Genomic DNA, 17,562 nt, shown 5'->3' on the forward strand with positions numbered 1-17,562 from the left:
CTATGGGACTTAACATCTGAGGTCATTAGTCCCATAGAACTTAGAACTACTTAAACCTAACTAACCTAAGGACATCACACACATCCATGCCCGAGGCAGGATTCGAACCTGCTACCGTAGCGGTCGTGCGGTTCCAGACTGTAGCACCTAGAACCGCTAGGCCACCCCGGCCGACTTTTGATACATTTCATAACAATGTCATTATACTGTACTTCCTCGCAGGTTTATATATAATGTTTGTGTACTACAAGGATGAGATGAGAGAGGTCATCATGTGGGGACTGGTCCACTCGTTGCTAATAGGGTGCCTAAAGGATGCTGCGTTCGCGGAATGTTATACAACAATTCAGACAAATAAGATTAGTAGTTTTATTTATAGAAAGCAAATTGACAATGCTTAACTTTGGGCAAAGCAAATGTCAGTAGAGAGTGGCGACATGAAAACAGTAAAGTTCTTGCTATACACCAAGTCCAAGTAAGCACTTGATAACGGATCACAATTAGTTGTTCTTGTAGCACGCTCCGCAAATACGTTCCACTAATGTCAGTACTCTGAGACAATCTGAGCCGCCTAGGCTAGCAGGAGCGGTGCTTATATTCACCTCTAAGAGGTGTCGTTTTTGGCGCGGCGCGGTCCAATTCATCGCACGATTGGCCGACGTTTCCTCACCGCCTCCTCTGATCCTGCGTACTGCATTTTCGTTCCGGCGCTTCTGGTTACGCCAGAATACATCATGTATATCAAAATCACAAATCTCAAGTCTTATCTATCAGTTCTATTTAGTAGCACTCCAGATTTACCTTGGTATTGGGGTTATCAGTGTGGTGTTACGTTTCAATATATTTTTGCACTATTGCCGGTAATTACTTCTTTGTCTAGTATGGGACTGCTATTTTGCCTAGACTGCGTGCGGACTTTTAGTCAGTTGGTCACGTGTGTAACCCGTCCATCAAAAGTGTATTTTTAAGGCACATCTCTTTATTCCCAGTGTATACTTGCATTTTGTGTTACCTATTTGTGATAATGAGGTTTTTGATGCCGATTCGTAGCGTAAACACCCTTGTCCATGTGTGGTCCACTCGTCATTTCAACCTAGATATTAATCGAATAATATTCATCTCTTTCTAATGCCTCTCCAGTATTTCTTTTAAATATCAGCTTCATTTAAGTTCATTGTCGATTCATAATCTCAAGTACTTCAAGCAGATATTGATCAACAGTCTGTAATTTTCTACACAAATATCGTGTATTGAGTGTCCAGTTGATTAGTTTGCTGCTCTCGTGACACCATTGCATTCATTCTGCTGTGTAATGCATTGAATGGTATTGTTAACCTTTAGGTACATCCCTCCAGTGATGTACTATCCGCTTATATGTGTAGCACTTTGGTGTATTGTATTACACCAGTTATTTCATAAAATGTATCAGGAATATCTGTGATGTACGACGTCGGGAGTAACGGGACTAATATTGACCCTTTAGGGCAACCTCTGTTGTGTTTAGTCGTGCAGACGGTTATATATTTGTGCTAGATGACCCGCGATGTCACTCATTTAGGTTCAGCAGCGTAGAACCGAGGACAGAGTTGTCATGACGTCAAAAATTTCAAAAAGGCGTCCGCCATGTTAGTTACCCAAAACGTTAGCTTCTGGTGGAAGTTCTTTGATTTAAAATGACAGCTTGTGTCATTTACCGGTGCACTACTCACTGTGGCTGTATTTTAAAATCTAAAAAAACAAAATAACGTTTCATTAGTATGTGGACTCGTTCAAGCGATACTTTCTTTTGTACAGGATGTTTCAGAAGTGATAGTCATTATTCAGTGATATGACAGGAATGATGAGATGAAGCAAATCGTCCAGCAAACACGTGCTCTAACATGCTGCAAACGTGTGCTCTAAAATGCATACCCTAAGAACTATAAACACTTGTTCATCATCGTTACTTTGAAATACAACTCTTCAAATGAACAAGAGCACATAACTACTACACATCTCGTGATAATCGGTACCCACTGCAAACATGACCAAAATTCTTCAGAACCCCACTGAATGATTCTAGAGATACGTAGAAATATGGATTACAGAGAAAACTCCGCAGGAATGGAAATGCGCGTTGATTCACATACTCCACAATAAAGGTCGACAAGACATACCCTAATAATTACAGAGATATCTCATTATTACCGGTAACATGCAAAATTCTCTCCGAGACATTACTCAACGGACTAGAAACACAAACTGATACAAAAACAGATGAATACAAATCAGGCTTCGGAAAAGGAAAATCTTTGTTGGACAGATTTTGAACCTGCAGACACACCTAAAAGATCAGACAGACGAACAATACCCTAGTCACTCCGCTGGACTTTAAGAAGAGCTACGACTTCAAACACTCTTTGGCACACTAGAACAGTATGAAATAAACAAAAAATATAGGACAATCGTATAACAGACGCTCACAAAATGTGCGAGAGAAATCTCGGAACCACTCGATGTACATTATGTGATTAGAAGTATCCGGACACCCCCAAAAACATAAGTTTTTCATATTAGGTGCATTGTGCTGCCACCTACTTCCAGGTAATATCAGCTACCTCAGTAGTCATTAGACATCGTGAGAGAGCAGATTGGGGCGCTCCGCGGAACTCACGCACTTCGAACGTGGTCAGGTGATTGGGTGTCACTTGTGGCATACGTCTGTAGGCGAGATTTTCACTCTCCTAAACATCCCTAGGTCCACTGTTTTAGGTGTGGTAATGATGTGGAAACGTGAAGGGACACATACAGCACAAAAGCGCACAGGCCGGCCTCGTCTGTTGACCGACAGAGACCGCCGACAGTTGAAGAAAGTCGTAATGTGTAATAGCAGGCATCTATCCACACCATCACACAGGTATTCCAAACTGCATCAGGATCTACTGCAAGTACTCTGACAGTTAGGCATGAAGTGAGAAAACTAGGATTTCATAGTGGAGCGGCTGCTCATAAGCCACGCATAACGCCGGTAAATGCCCAACGACGCCTCGCTTGGTGTAAGGAGCGTAAACATTGGGCGATTGAACAGTGGAAAAACGTTTTGTGGAATGACGAATCACGGTACACAATGTGGCGATCCGATGTCAGGGTGTGCGTATGGCGAACGCCTGGTGAACGTCATCTGCCAGCGTGTGTAGTGCTAACTGTAAAATTCGGAGGTCGTGGTGTTATGGTTTGGTTGTGTTTTTCATGGAGGGGGCTTGTACCCCCTCTTGTTTTGCTTGTCACTATGACAGAACGGGCCTACGTTAATGTTTTAAGCATCTTCTTGCTTCCCGCTGTTGAACGGCAATTCAGGGATGTCGATCGCATCTTTCAACACGATCGAGCACCTTTTCTTAATGCAAGTCCTGTGGCGGAATGGTCCCACGACAATAACATCCCTGTAATGGACTGGCCTGCACAGAGTTCTATAGAACACCTTTGGGATGATTTGGAACGCCGATTTCGTGCCAGGCCTCACTGAACGACATTGATACCTCTCCTCAGTGTAGCAATCCGTGAAGAATGGGCTGCCATTCCCGAAGAAACCTCCTAGCACCTGACTGAATGTGTGCCTGCAAGAGTGGAAGCTGTCATCACGGCAAAGGGTGGGTCAACACCATACTGAATTCCAGCATTACTGATGGAGGTCGCCACGAACTTGTAAGTCATTTTCAGCCTGGTGTCCGGATGCTTTTGATCACACAGTGTACATACAGTGGTCAGTCTAGGAGATGGTCTCTCACCGTTTCTATTCAGCATGGTATTGGACAAAATTATCAAACAGTGGGACGTAAAAGTAAGACGGATGTGGGAAGGAAAAACGCTTGCGAGCACGGCAATCATAAAATCCTAGCATTTGTAGATAACCAGGGAATATTCAGCAACAATAAGCAAGAAGCACGAGAAATATTGGAATACTAACGTGAAGTCGCTACCAAAACAGCTCTACAGATATCGTATGAGAAAAGGCAGTACAGGGAAAGAAAGAACAACAACTCACAAGTCATATACACAAAATACGGAAAGATAAACATAGCAGAAACATTCATATAGCTAGGGGAGTACGTATAAATAGGAGGATCAAACAAGGCGACCAACATGGAATGAACAAAAACTCTTCAGAATGCGCACAAACTCAAGTGCATGCACTACAGATAAAAGAAACAAATTAAGACAGACCAAGCTCATGCACTAAAATACAGTTGTACCACCAAAGCACTCTACCCAGCGAAAAGAACCACAATCGGAGCACCAGGCACCACACAGACAGAAAAACTAAAACGTAAAATTCTCAACAAAAGTGTTTGGAGCAATACGCAGTGACGGCACATGGATGAAGAGACTAACCACAGAATTAAACTAACACACATGCAGACTCGCAGACACGACCAGAAAATACCGAGTAAGATTCTATGGAAACATACATAGAATGAAATAACAGACATAATTTTTTATGCTGAAACAGCTCAATGAAAAAAAAGTACTAATTGGCTTCAAGAAACAGCAGAAGACCTAAAACAAGCAAGAATCAGCAGAGAAACGATAACTGGAAGAGACAAATTCAGAAAACAAAATTATGAACATGAAATATGAAATAAAATGATGGAAGAAAACAGGGAAAATATTAACAGATTAGGAAAGCAGAAACACAGTCAAAACATGAAGAGATTTTGGGAAAAGAAAAAGGAGAAGAAGAAACTGAATAATCATGTAATATTCAAGTTCAAACACTGTCGTAAGGGCAAAAGCGTTTAATAATAACATTGAAAGTAAAAAATATTAAAATATATGGTGGGATAAAACTAAATTATTTAATTCATTGTATAGATGATTTTTGACTGGTCATTAGCAGAATGTGAGTGAGGTTACCGAGAAACTTCCTGTTTTGTAGGTCTGTTTGTTCGTTAATAAGTATGTCTGGCTGACTTTTCAAACGACTGAAAACTTCGGTATTTCTGAGATTTTGAATTACTTCCCTTTCTTAGCGCAATGCACAATTTGGAGCTTTTCGTCAACGTCCTTGGAGGCACGTTTTTGTTTAAGACATGTGCTGCAAAGACCCTTCTAATGTTATCGCTAGGTAATGTAGTCCCTCTTTTACACAGAATATCTGTTGGAAATGTCCTAAAGAGCAGAAACCAGTCGTGTGCCAATACAGCACAAGTGGAAAATGCCACGCCCTTCGATAAGTTTCTTGTTTTAGTGCCCACTATGTAGGGAAAAAAAAATCATTCACTATTCACTGACAGTTTACACACGTTTTTTCTGTGCGTCCCAGTGATGTGAAATGACAGTCATAAGACACGGCCTACTTTGGGTGTTATATTGCGCAATATACTGTGCAACCTCTGTACCTTCTTCCGCTGGCAGGCAGAAGAGGTTAGTAATGCTTGTCTGCGGCAAAAGTCTTCGATGTTCCTGCTCTGTTGGAGCTACAGCCTTTGGCACGCGAGAAAGTCCCGTGTGACAGAGGGGTGTCTATAAGAAGACACAGCATCCCGTTAACTACCGTAGCTGTGGCAAGATAAGGTCGGCGAAAGCGAGGATCCCTCAACTATGTGAGGGGAGGTCCATTCGCTCTGGTTCTCACGTGACGTCAGAACATTCCACGATGTACCGCTAGAGCTATTTCCTCAGGGAATTATATAAAGGGGAAGCATAGCTGTGTGGTAAGATACACTGTGAAACGGCTGTCAGCCACTAAAATGACGATCCTTGTAAATAATTATTGAATGGTACTTGATGCGGAATGGTAACGCCAAGATATATAGGAACTTTTGGAAGTGGGTTACACGTGTCTTACCGCGCTGTGAGCACTCCGCAATAAGAGTGGCACATTGTCAGAAGAGGGTACATGTTCGAGGTTTCCTCCAGACCCAGATCTGCTACGGTAGAGATGGCAGGTGCGTCACAGTAGGAGAGTGAAACGCGGTGCAGCTGGAAACGTATTCCAAAGTTAGAGCACGCGGGACACTAATGTGTATGGTAAGTGTAGCGGCTGCTGTACTCTGATAAGTAAGTAATAGACAGTATATCATCCGCTTTGGAATTAACTGGCCCATTAGCAATTATGTACTTGTGCATTTGTTAGCTTTTAATTTTGTTTAGTCTTATACAATAGCAAAAGAAGCGCAACTCCCATGTTACTTACAAAACTGTGATTGAGGAAGAGAATCTTTAAAACAAAAAGACAACATATGACTATTTTCTTTTATAGTACTGCCGCTTTGAACATAACAGTAATTATCATCAGTAAATGCAGCAGAACTTTTATAAGAAAAAGTCACTGATTAATCTGTAGCATATTTTTGGCCGTATGGAGGCAATAAAACTCCGTTTTATTAAATAATATGTATGTATTATAAAGAACCCAGTTCGACAGTGAATGTTTGCTATTTTCCGAAATTTCGCGTGATGCTTCCGTAGCCATGTCGAGATACAGGTTATATGTAAAAAATAAAAACAATACAACACCAAGAGTTGTTAACAATGCTATTCATTAAAAATACATAGCGCCATTGCAGTTTACGTACCGACTGGTTCATCCTCAGACACGTTCACGTGTATACAGGTTGTTTATAAATTGGTTATACGAAAGTAACTTGTAATTGCGAAAAGGGTAAATAACTTACAGAAATGTTTGAGACAGCTCTGAATGCAGTATATCTTCACCTTTCATTCCCGCCCAACACTGTTAGTTCCCGAATTTGCCTGTACGTGGGATGCGTGAATGAGTTATGCCAACGGTCATCATGGACTTGTATAACGATGGAAAGCGTGCAAAGTATTGTTTACGTTTCATGAAGCCAAACCCAGTAATACAACTCAGAGACAACTCAGGGCTAAGTATCATAAGCCACCTCATCGAAGTGTTATACACAGAAGAGCCAAAGAAACTACTGCACCTGCGCAATATCGTGTAGGGCTCCCACGAGCACGCAGAAATGCTGCAACTCGACGTGGCATGGACTCGACTAATGTCTGAAGTAGTGCTGGAGAAAACTGACACAATGAATCCTGCTGGGCAGTCCATAAATCCGTAAGAGTACGAGGGGGTGGAGATCTCTTCTGAACAGTACGTTGCAAGGTACCCCAGATATGCTCAATAATGTTCATGTCTGGCGAGTTTGGTGGCTAGCAAAGTGCTTAAACTGAGAAGAGTGTTCCTGGAGCCACTCTGTAGCAATTCTGGACATGTCGGATCCAGCATTGTCCTGCTGGAATTGCCCAAGCCCTTCGGAATGCACAATGGACATGAATGGATGCGGGTATAGAGATGGGGCCCCTCCAGGCCCGCACCAACGTGGTGACCAAACCAAAAGTTCTACTGTCACCTCCGTAAACATGTTAGTTATCTAGTAAGTGGATCACAGGATGTTGGGCTGCGATGTTGTCCGTGCATCTGGGTACGACTACGCATTAACACGGTCCATCAGGTGATAGATAGTGGACGAAACGCGAGTGAGGGTAGCGATTTGAAGAGCAGAGGGAAAAAGTGCCATGGCTCGTGCCGTGGGAAAAAAAACCTCTGCGACAGTGGGATGGGTAGTAAGAGCAGTAGTGACTTACTAGCTGCGATAGTTCATGCAAGGTTGGATTTGTTAGTATAGGTATCATGCATCATTACCGTGAAAGCGCTGGCGATGTGTCCCAGTTGCTGCAGCTGCTACATTCCTGGAACAATCAAGATCGTGATACAGTAGGGAGAGATCGGCCATAGATCATCTTCCTGTGTGGCCGGATGCGGGTGATTAGACAGGATCCTTACGTACATGTCATCTGTCAAAGTCGTATTTAGACGTGTCAGGGGTTCCATATCACTCCTACTGCACACGCCCCAACCATTACAGATCCTCCACCAGCTTGAACAGTCCTCTGCTGACATGCAGGGTCCATGCGTTCATGAGATTGTCTCCGTTGTTACCTCTGGATCACGGGGTCCTGCATCGATTCCCGGCCCGGTTGGGAATTTTCTCTGCTCGGGGACTGGGTGTTTGTGTTGTCGTCATTCCATCATCATTCGTTAAAATGGCTAGATTGGACTGTGTACAGATTGGGTATTTGTACGTGCGCTGATGACCGTGCAGTTAAGGGCCCCACAAACTACACATCATCATCATCATCCATACCCGTACACGTCCATCCGCTCGATAGAATGTGAAACGACACTCGTCCGACTAGGCAACATCAACAGTCCAAAGTCGGTGTTGACGGACCCGGGGGAGGCTAAAGCTTTGTGTCGTGCAGTCATCAAGGGTACACGAGTGGGTCTTCAGCTCCGAAAGCCCATATCGATGATGTTTCATTGAATGGTTCACACGCTGAGACTTTTTGATGGCCCAGAAACTGAAATCTTCAGCAATCTGCGGAAGGGTTGCGCCTCTGTCACGTTGACGATTCTCTTCAGTCGTCGATGATCCCTTTTTCGCAGGACTTTTTTTTCCGACCGCAGCGTTGTAGGAGAGTTTTATGTTTTACCGGATTCCTGATATTCACGATACGCTAGTGAAATGGTCGTACGGGAAAATCCAAACCTCATCGCTGCCTCGGAGATGGTGTGTCCCATCGCTCGTGCGCCAACGATAACACCACGTTCAAACTCTCTTCAATCTTGATAATTTGACATTTTAACACCAGCAACCGATCTAACAACTGACACTTGTTGTCTTATATAGTCGTTGCCGACCGCAGCGCTGTATTCTTCCTGTTTACATATCTCTGTATTTGAATACGCATGCCTCTAACGGTTTCCTTGGCGCTTCAGTGTAGTTGGAAGAATCGTTTCACCGAAACTGACTGTGTATTACACAGGACCCCGTGTCAGCTTCGGGCAGCAATTTCTGACACAGCAACTAAACATGTTCGGCAGTCTTACATTCGTAGTCTGGGAAAATTAACCTACCAGCTTAGAACTGAATATGCGTAGTGTTAGAGTGTGGAAGATATTATGGAGACGCCTTTCATTCAAACGCTACAAAGTGGAACTACTGCAAGTTCTAAGAGAAAGTGACGAAATCGAACTGAGTTTTGTGTAGAAATGTTTAAGAAAATGCAGACTGAAGATGATTTTCTTGATAAAACTCTATTCAGTGACGAAGCCACCTTCCGTACCTGCGGTAGAGTGAGTCGTCATAATGTTCAGATGAAGGATGAGCAGAAACTACGTCACATAGTCGAACATGCACTGGACTGGCCTAAGCTAAATGTTTTTTGTGTTGTGCTGTAGCCGGCATAGCAAAGCTGGACTTACTTGAACATTATCTTACGCCTCAGTAACAACAGAACATGGGCACTTCATTTATTTTCCAGCAAGGTGGCGGCCACCACGTTATCATTTTGAAATTGTCGCGTACCGCAGCATTTGATAACATATTCTGTGAAAGCTACCATGGAACACACCCCTAGTCAAAATACCGAGTAAGTGCTGTGACCACAAAAATCACGTAAGAAAGGGAGACACATTACCCTGCCTTCTATTTAATATATAGCCTTGGGAAAGGTAATAAGAGATGCGGGCTTCAATGCAAGAGGGACAATCTCGTACCAGTTCAAGTGCTGGCATATGCTGATGATACTGATATAAACGCAAGAATGCCAAGAGCAATGAAAGATGCCTTTGCAAGTCTTGAAAGAGCTGCTATAAAGATGAAACTATAGATAAATGAAGGAAAAACCAAACATTTTCTTGTAACTAAGATTATCCAAATGAGCCCCCATGTAAGTTTGATGTGGTACGCAGTTTCACTTACCATGGATCAGAAGTAAACTGTATGAACAATGTCAGGTCTGAAACGAATATTGTCCGCCAACAAATGCTACAGTGGCCTCAGAAAATATTTGAAATCTAAAGTTATTGTTCAGGGAAACTAAAGTTATGTGAAGCTTTAGTAAGGCCACTATTAACATACGGTAATGAACCAAGGACATTAAAAATATTTGATGAAAGGCAAATGGGCATATTTAAAAGAAAGATCTTGAGACAAATTTTTGGCCAGTGGAAGAAAATGGTGTCTATGGAAGGAGATTCAACTATGAATTACTGTATATAATCTGTTTACTGAACCAGTCACTGACAGCTGAATTAAAATTAAAAGCCTGGAGTGGGCAGGACAGGTTCTGAGAGCAAACGAGAGAACGAGTCTGGAAATATTCAGCGCAGTGCCTGAAGCAAGGAGGAGAGTAGCAAGACCATAGCTAAGGTGGGCGGAAGGTGTCGGAGAGGAAATAAGAAAGACTGGAATTCCAAATTGAAAGAGCTCAGCCCCAAACAGGGAAAGATGGAACAATCTTTTACATGATGCTAAGGTTCACAGAGGGCTGTTGCGCCAATGATGATGATAATGATGATGATGAGCTGTTGCGTATCTCCGTAGGGATGTACCGAATTGGACTGGACGTCTTGAAACAATCTTCGTACATCCATAATTGAAACAGACGACTGGGAACGTCAGCTAATATAATATATGTTAAAAATGACGAAATTCCTCCAGCTGTATTAAGGTATTGGTTTTATTGGCAACTAGTTGCCAATAAAACCAACACCTTAATACAGCTGGAGGAATTTCGTCATTTTTAACACATCTTGAAACAACAGCCTGGCCGTCACGATCACACAACGTAACCCCGCTGGACTTCTGTGTAGGGAGTTACAATAAAGTCAGAGTGTTTGTTTCTCATCTTCCATCTTCCATGAAACGTCGGCGAGCTGCGAGAACGGATAACACAAGCAGTTGCCACCATTCATCATGGCTTTCAAAAAAGTATTTGGCAGGAAACTGATTACAGACATTTGTCCTGTAAAAAAAAAAAAGGTAGCTATAATGAACAGTTGTAAATAAGGCTTGAAGATGTACCGCATTTAGTGCTGTATCAAATATTTCTGTAAGTTATTTAACTTTTTCGTAATTAAAGGTTATTTCTATATAACTAACACACTGTAAATTCATTTGGGCTGTATACTGAACACAACATATTGACTCCTTGCGGTTGTGATGAATGTTTCATGGGATGATGATGTTATCGTAAATCTTGTGTCATTTTGCGGTGTTGTTGAAGGTTTGGGACAGATTCTTATTCCGTGGATTTATAATCCAGAATTCAACACTCCTCCGAACTTTGGAAAAACAGACAGTGTGGAACACCACACACCCTGACACCTAAGCTACACGGAATTCCCGCCTTCAGTATTTGTGTGATGATGAATCTATCGGCTTGAAATCTGTAATGGCTATACGACACAGTAGGAAGACAGCTGGCGTCTATAAAAAAAGTAGTTACGGGAACTATAACAAGAAAAACTTTAATTTCCTCCTTAACTAAGTTTGATTTTGACGCATGTTACTGGGTAGCTTGTTCCACAAAGGTATGACTGAAATGGTGAAAGGGAATGAGGAGCACTGAAAGTTATTTAGTTATTTGATAGACTTACTGAACCTGGAAAGATTGCGATAAAGTGACAAAAGTTATGGGGAACCTCTTAATATAGTGCCGGACATCATTTTGGCCAGCGTAACGCAGTAGCTGGACGTGATATGTACTCAACAAGTCGTTGGAAGTCCCCTGAGAAATATCCAGCCATGCTGTCTCTATAGCCGTCCATAATTGCGAAAGTGTTTGTGCACGAACTGACCTCTCGATTACAGCCCAGGAATGTTCGATGGGATGGATGTCGGGCGATCTGGATGGCCAAATCGTTCACTCGAATTGTCCAAAATGTTCTGCAAATCAATCACGAACAATGCCGACCGGTTACAATTCCATCGTCGTTTGGGAACATGAAGTCAATGAATGGCTGCAAATGATCTCCATGCAACCCAGCATAACCATTTGAACCGTTCAGTTGGACCACAAGACCCAGCCCATTCCAAGTAACCACTCACCCTACCATTATGGACCTACCGCCAACTTGCACAGCGCCTTCTTGACAGCTTGGGTCCATGGCTTCGTGGGGTCTGCGCCATACTCCAACCCAACCATCTGGTCTTACCAACTGATATCTGGACTTAACTGACTAGGCCAAGGTTTTCTAGCACAGGAGAGGCGCTGCAGGCAATGTCGTGTCTTTACACAAGCCTCCAGATTCCGTAGTTTGCTGCCGTAGCCCATTAACGCCACATTTCGCCGCACTGTCTTAACGCATACGTTCGTCAAGTGTCCCACATTGATTTCTGCTGTTATCTGACGCAGTGTTGCTGATTTCTTACCACTGACAACTCTACGCAAACGCCGCTGCTCTCGGTCGTTAAGTGAAGGCCGTCGGTCAGTGCGTCGTCCGTAGTGAGAAGTAATGTCTGAAATGTAGTATTATTCACACTTTGGATCTCGGAATACAGAATTACGTAACAATTTTCGAAATGGAATGCCCCATGCTTCTAGCTCCAACTACCATTCCTCGTTCAGAGTCTGTTAATTCCACTTGTGCGGCCATTATCACGTCGGAAACCTTTTCACATGAATCACCTGAGTATAAAATACAGCTCCGCCAATGCACCGACCCTTTACCTTGTGAACATCATACTACCCCCATCTGTATGTGTGCATATCGCTATCCCATGATTTTCGTCATCTCAGTGTAGGAGTAGGAGGGTCTCCCTTGCATCTAACCAGGCATTCTACAAATTTCACATTACATTCGTCGCAACTAGCATGTTGTACATAACTGTTATGTAACATTTGAAATTACAGTAGTGCAAAATGAAAAACACAGTTTACACTCATTCATGAGAAGTACAGCAACAAAGACAATTTACAAACAGGTAGATCTAAACTATGAGAGCTGTGAGAGGAAGGTTGAAAGAGGGGAAGCATTACGAAGCTGACAGTAGGAAGTGCTTCAGGTTCTTTCTGAAAACGCCAGGAAATAGAAATGTGCGCAGAGCGCAGCGTAGTTTGTTCCAGAGGTGGATGGAAGCAACAGAGAGGGAGTACTTAAGAGTGTTTTTTTAGTCTCGGAGCCTTGCTTTATATTCAAGTTCAACACTTCTTCGTGCCAGAAATTATTTTTTCTGTTAAATCTTTATTGATAAACAAAAGTACATGTCGTAAATACAATGTAAACAATTTTGGTCGGTAAATCGATGAGCTAATGCAGCAGAATACTGCGGCCAAAATACCTCTGCCCGGATTGCGCAACTAAACGGTTCTCGCGATTTAGCGTGAAGTGTAAGTTCGTAATCAAAATTAAACATACGTACACTATCAGAATTAAATTCTCTGTGGCGTGAGTCTCAAAAATTCTGAAATACATTTCAAAATGACATCCTCCTGAAAACGTAGGTACTGAAATCCGATCAGTTTATTGCTGTTAAATGCAAATAAATATAAACATTATGGAAAATATATTGTTTCTTGAGGTTCAGGTGAAAATTACAAGTGTTTATTTTATTAAATACAAAACGGCATCCAGTTTTACCGAGTAGTTTTCTGAACCTCGAAAATCAATTTAAAAAACGTTATTTCGATAAACACACGTTTAAAGTTTTGACTTCGATTTTTGTGTACGTAACTTTAAGATTTTTCATCTTACCACTCATCTGCTAGTCCTGGGCCATACAGTAAACCTTCCTCCTCTTAGAAGGAGAAAACGAGAGACTCTCTAGCTTCGATCCTGCTCTGGAACGAGCGCTGGTACGAACTCTTGGGGCGTTTCTCTGCCCTTTCCGTGGCGAACGAGTAAGCCGTGGTGCCGATAACGACTCCCTTGGCTTTCATTTTATGCAGAACACCCTTAAATCCGTCGTTAAAAATGGCGCATGGCCGACTGTTAGCATACTGGACGACTTTTACACTCGAAAACATGTGTTATGGAGAGTAAGTCCAAATTAATGAATTCATTGCTTCATCGTTATTCCGCGTATAAGCTCCCAGGTATCTCCCCATCAAATTGTCGCCAGTCAGATGTTTTTATACATCAAAAATTCCTTTAATAATCTCACTCGTCAGTGGGAGCTCACGGTCAAAAGTACCCACTACCCCGTTCATCAGAGCTCGCTTGCATTTACACCAACTTTCAGAACAGTAAACGCGCTGCGCGTTGCAATTCGCTGAACTCCTATAATAAAGTGCCGCCACAAACGCTTTTTTCGTTTCACTTTTATCGAAAGCATGCATTTGAGACATTGATCGGCAAGTGCAATACCTATAATGATATTTCATTGTACCTAAGGAATGTTATCATTGATTCACAGAGAAGGAGATATTGATTGCCGTCGCAAACCACCCGTGCGCCGACAGCGGCTAGGGTCGAGGTATGAGCGATTCTGCCGGAACGCGAACTTCAGGTATAAGGAATAATTTACCAATACAACCCTTTTTATCACAAATTCATAAAACTATAAGCAGTCAAAATATATACAAAAACAATTTTTGAAACCTGGAGACCCGAAAACCTCCTTAATGCCTGATGCGAAGTACTGTGTTGCATCCACATTGAAGAGCCGGTAAAGTAGTCAACAACATGTCTGGCCACGACGAACATTGCTCGGCGTATGAAGCACTGACATGGTTAAACAGACGGGTTTTGCTGATGTAAAGCCACCATCATTCATGGTTTATATATTCTTGCAAAGAAGAAAACAGAAGCCAGCCGCTGTCAGAAACGCTGTTTGTTTCCTCAATTAGCGCCGTTACCGGTTTCGAACGGATAGGTTCATCTTCAGACGGGCTCCTCCTGGTTCGTCGAGACGACGAAGCTTATGTCGCTGCTGAAGCTACTGCTGGAGGCACTGCCAAGACTGCTGGTAACGCTCCCATGCTGCGTCTCCGTTTGCTCTCTCTCGTGATTATCACTACTGGTTGAGAACCGTCATCACCTGGACACACCTTTATCTACTCTTAACCAACATATTACTACATTAATTTACGTAAATGCGTTCCTCTTGTCTAACTATGATTCTAAAATTCCTTGAGCTTAACTATTGCTCAGCACTTTACGCTAATAGATAATTATATACCAGATCTAATTCAATTATACTCTATGGAAAATTTCACCACTTCATTGAACAATGACAATAAGAATCTCTCTATGTCTTTGTAGTCTACTTGATTCACAGAATGTATTTGGAATTAAACACATCCTGGACCACAGGGTCGCCACTGTAAAATATGTACTGTGTTGTGACACTTTTGACCTATGTAAAGTGCCGGGGCGAGACGTTTCTCTAATCTGCACACTGACAATAGACCTGCATTCAAGATTAGACACACCTCGGCCCAGTACTAATATAAATTGTTAAATTTTGGTCCAAGATGTTTAATCGCGTGACTCTAAAAGGAAATGAGCACAAACTACTCATCCGATTAAAAGAGAAGTACGCAGGTTAGATGCTCCTATTACATCGTACACACTGTGAATACTACAATCGTTAATAGTATTCTAATGCGTTGAAGTGGTGAATTGTCAACACACTTTAGTATTGGAATTTCTCATTATAGTAATTAGGATTTTATTATATCTTGTGCTCGTTGCACGTTCTGTTCAAATGTGTGACAAATCTTATGCGACTTAACTGCTAAGCTCACCAGTCCCTAAGCTTACACACTACTTAACCTAAATTATCCTAAGTACAAACACACACACCCATGCCCGAGGGAGGACTCGAACCTCCGCCGGGACCAGCCGCTCAGTCCATGACTGTAGCGCCAAAGGCAGATCGGCTAATCCCGCGCGGCATGCACGTTCTCTGAAGCATAAATACGCTCGTTCAGTGAACCGTAACGTTGGTTGCCATTGATAACAACAGTTAAACAACTCTCAGTTAAATTGCATTCGTTTACCCCGTACCTTGTGCTGACTATGGGGTTATTATTCACAATTTAAATGATTAAAACCTCTAAATGACAGCAAAAAACTTCATAACCTGGTAAAGCTATAGCTGTCGCTGGTTATTTACGTTACTCACGCTAACGATTTGTATAGTTTACTACCCGAAAATCTTTCGCTCTCTACTACACAGCAAAATCACCTAAAAACGTGGAATAAATACTTACCATGACCAGTGTTTCATTTACTTATGATGAATCTCAATTTTGTACTCCATTGTTCGGTTAAATTTAATAGACCACCTCTTATTACGATAGTTCCGAAGCAAGCAACCAGAGTTATAATTTAATTGCAAACCAGCGACAGAGCGATAGCTATCTCTCTGATACTATTAACTCTCTTAGGATCTGTAAACGTTATTTCTTATTGTCTCTTTTCCTTATTTCTTTCTCTTTATATCCTAGAATTAGCCGTTGAGTGAATAGAGAAGTTAATACTTTGCCTTTTCTTAAATGGAATCTAATTAAATCCCTTTTCTCTAATCACAGATTTTAACTCGTAATAAAAAACCTCAATAAGACATTAATTCTTTGAGTCTGGCTCTTGGAAACCTGGAAAAACTGACTTATCTTTGTGAGAACTGGCTTTTAACTACTTTGCGTCAGTGCAGCTCTTTATTATTTACGACACTTGCGTATCTTTTTGTGTGGATTCAACTTTGCCCACTGTGTAAGTTAGACTCTAAACTCAGATTTAAATTTGACTTTTGTTTGTTGGAATCAAATTAGTATTTCATATACAACTTTTATGTGAACGAGTGACATTCGAAAAATCTAAGTCCCACTCAAATCGGGATAAGACAGACAAAACAGAAACACAAACATACGTATTATGTACCACCACCACTTTTGTACTGATTTTGATACACTAATCATGGCTTATCAACTTCAGGTGTTGGAAATCGAGTTCCCTCTAACAGTCCCCAAGTTAAATTTGCTACCGAGCAATGGAATTGAATACTGTCGAATAACATTAATTGGTTCCGCTCGGATACGAAGTCTGTCTTCAAATATTAGGGTCACAAAATTTACGGGCAACAATAACTGTGTCCTATGTCGTGCAGATTCTGCTTTCTGGCTTTACAAAACACCAGCCGGGACTTAAACTCAATAGTACACAAAAACACAATTATTATGCCACTAACCCTGTAGTACGTACTCAAAATATACACCAGCAAAAACCGCTCAACACTCAGCTACTTAGAGTGGGCGACCAAAATCATGCAAATACCGTGACAGCTCATTTACCTTAGAGCGTGCTTGAATACATCACCCACCTACTTAACTTAAACCATACTTCTAGAGTCTTTTGAGCACCAGGAATACCACGAATCAGACTCTACGTCCAGTCCAATGCCTGACTAACATTTTCAAACATCAACTTCTCCAAATGCGGTACACAGTTTCACCAAAATTAGAGCGTAACTTTAAAACAGCACGCTAGGCCGTTACTTCCAACACAACGTGATCGCTAACAAACTTCATCCACGCGATTCTAGCGTCAATTAACCAGTTCCTCCACTTATACGATAGTAACAAAAATCTCTCCAGCGCACGGCCCAAAATAAACTCGAATCAATTACTTTAACGTACCCTACTTTCTTTCACGGAACAATATAAACTGTAGCAGATAACTCTGCTAAACAAGTCTAACAACTCGGTCATACTAAGTTCTGATCCACAGCACCGATCGAATACTAACTTAATAATTCAGTAACA

This window comes from Schistocerca gregaria, chromosome 3, assembly GCF_023897955.1.
Source record: "Schistocerca gregaria isolate iqSchGreg1 chromosome 3, iqSchGreg1.2, whole genome shotgun sequence".
Classification (NCBI taxonomy): domain Eukaryota; kingdom Metazoa; phylum Arthropoda; class Insecta; order Orthoptera; family Acrididae; genus Schistocerca; species Schistocerca gregaria.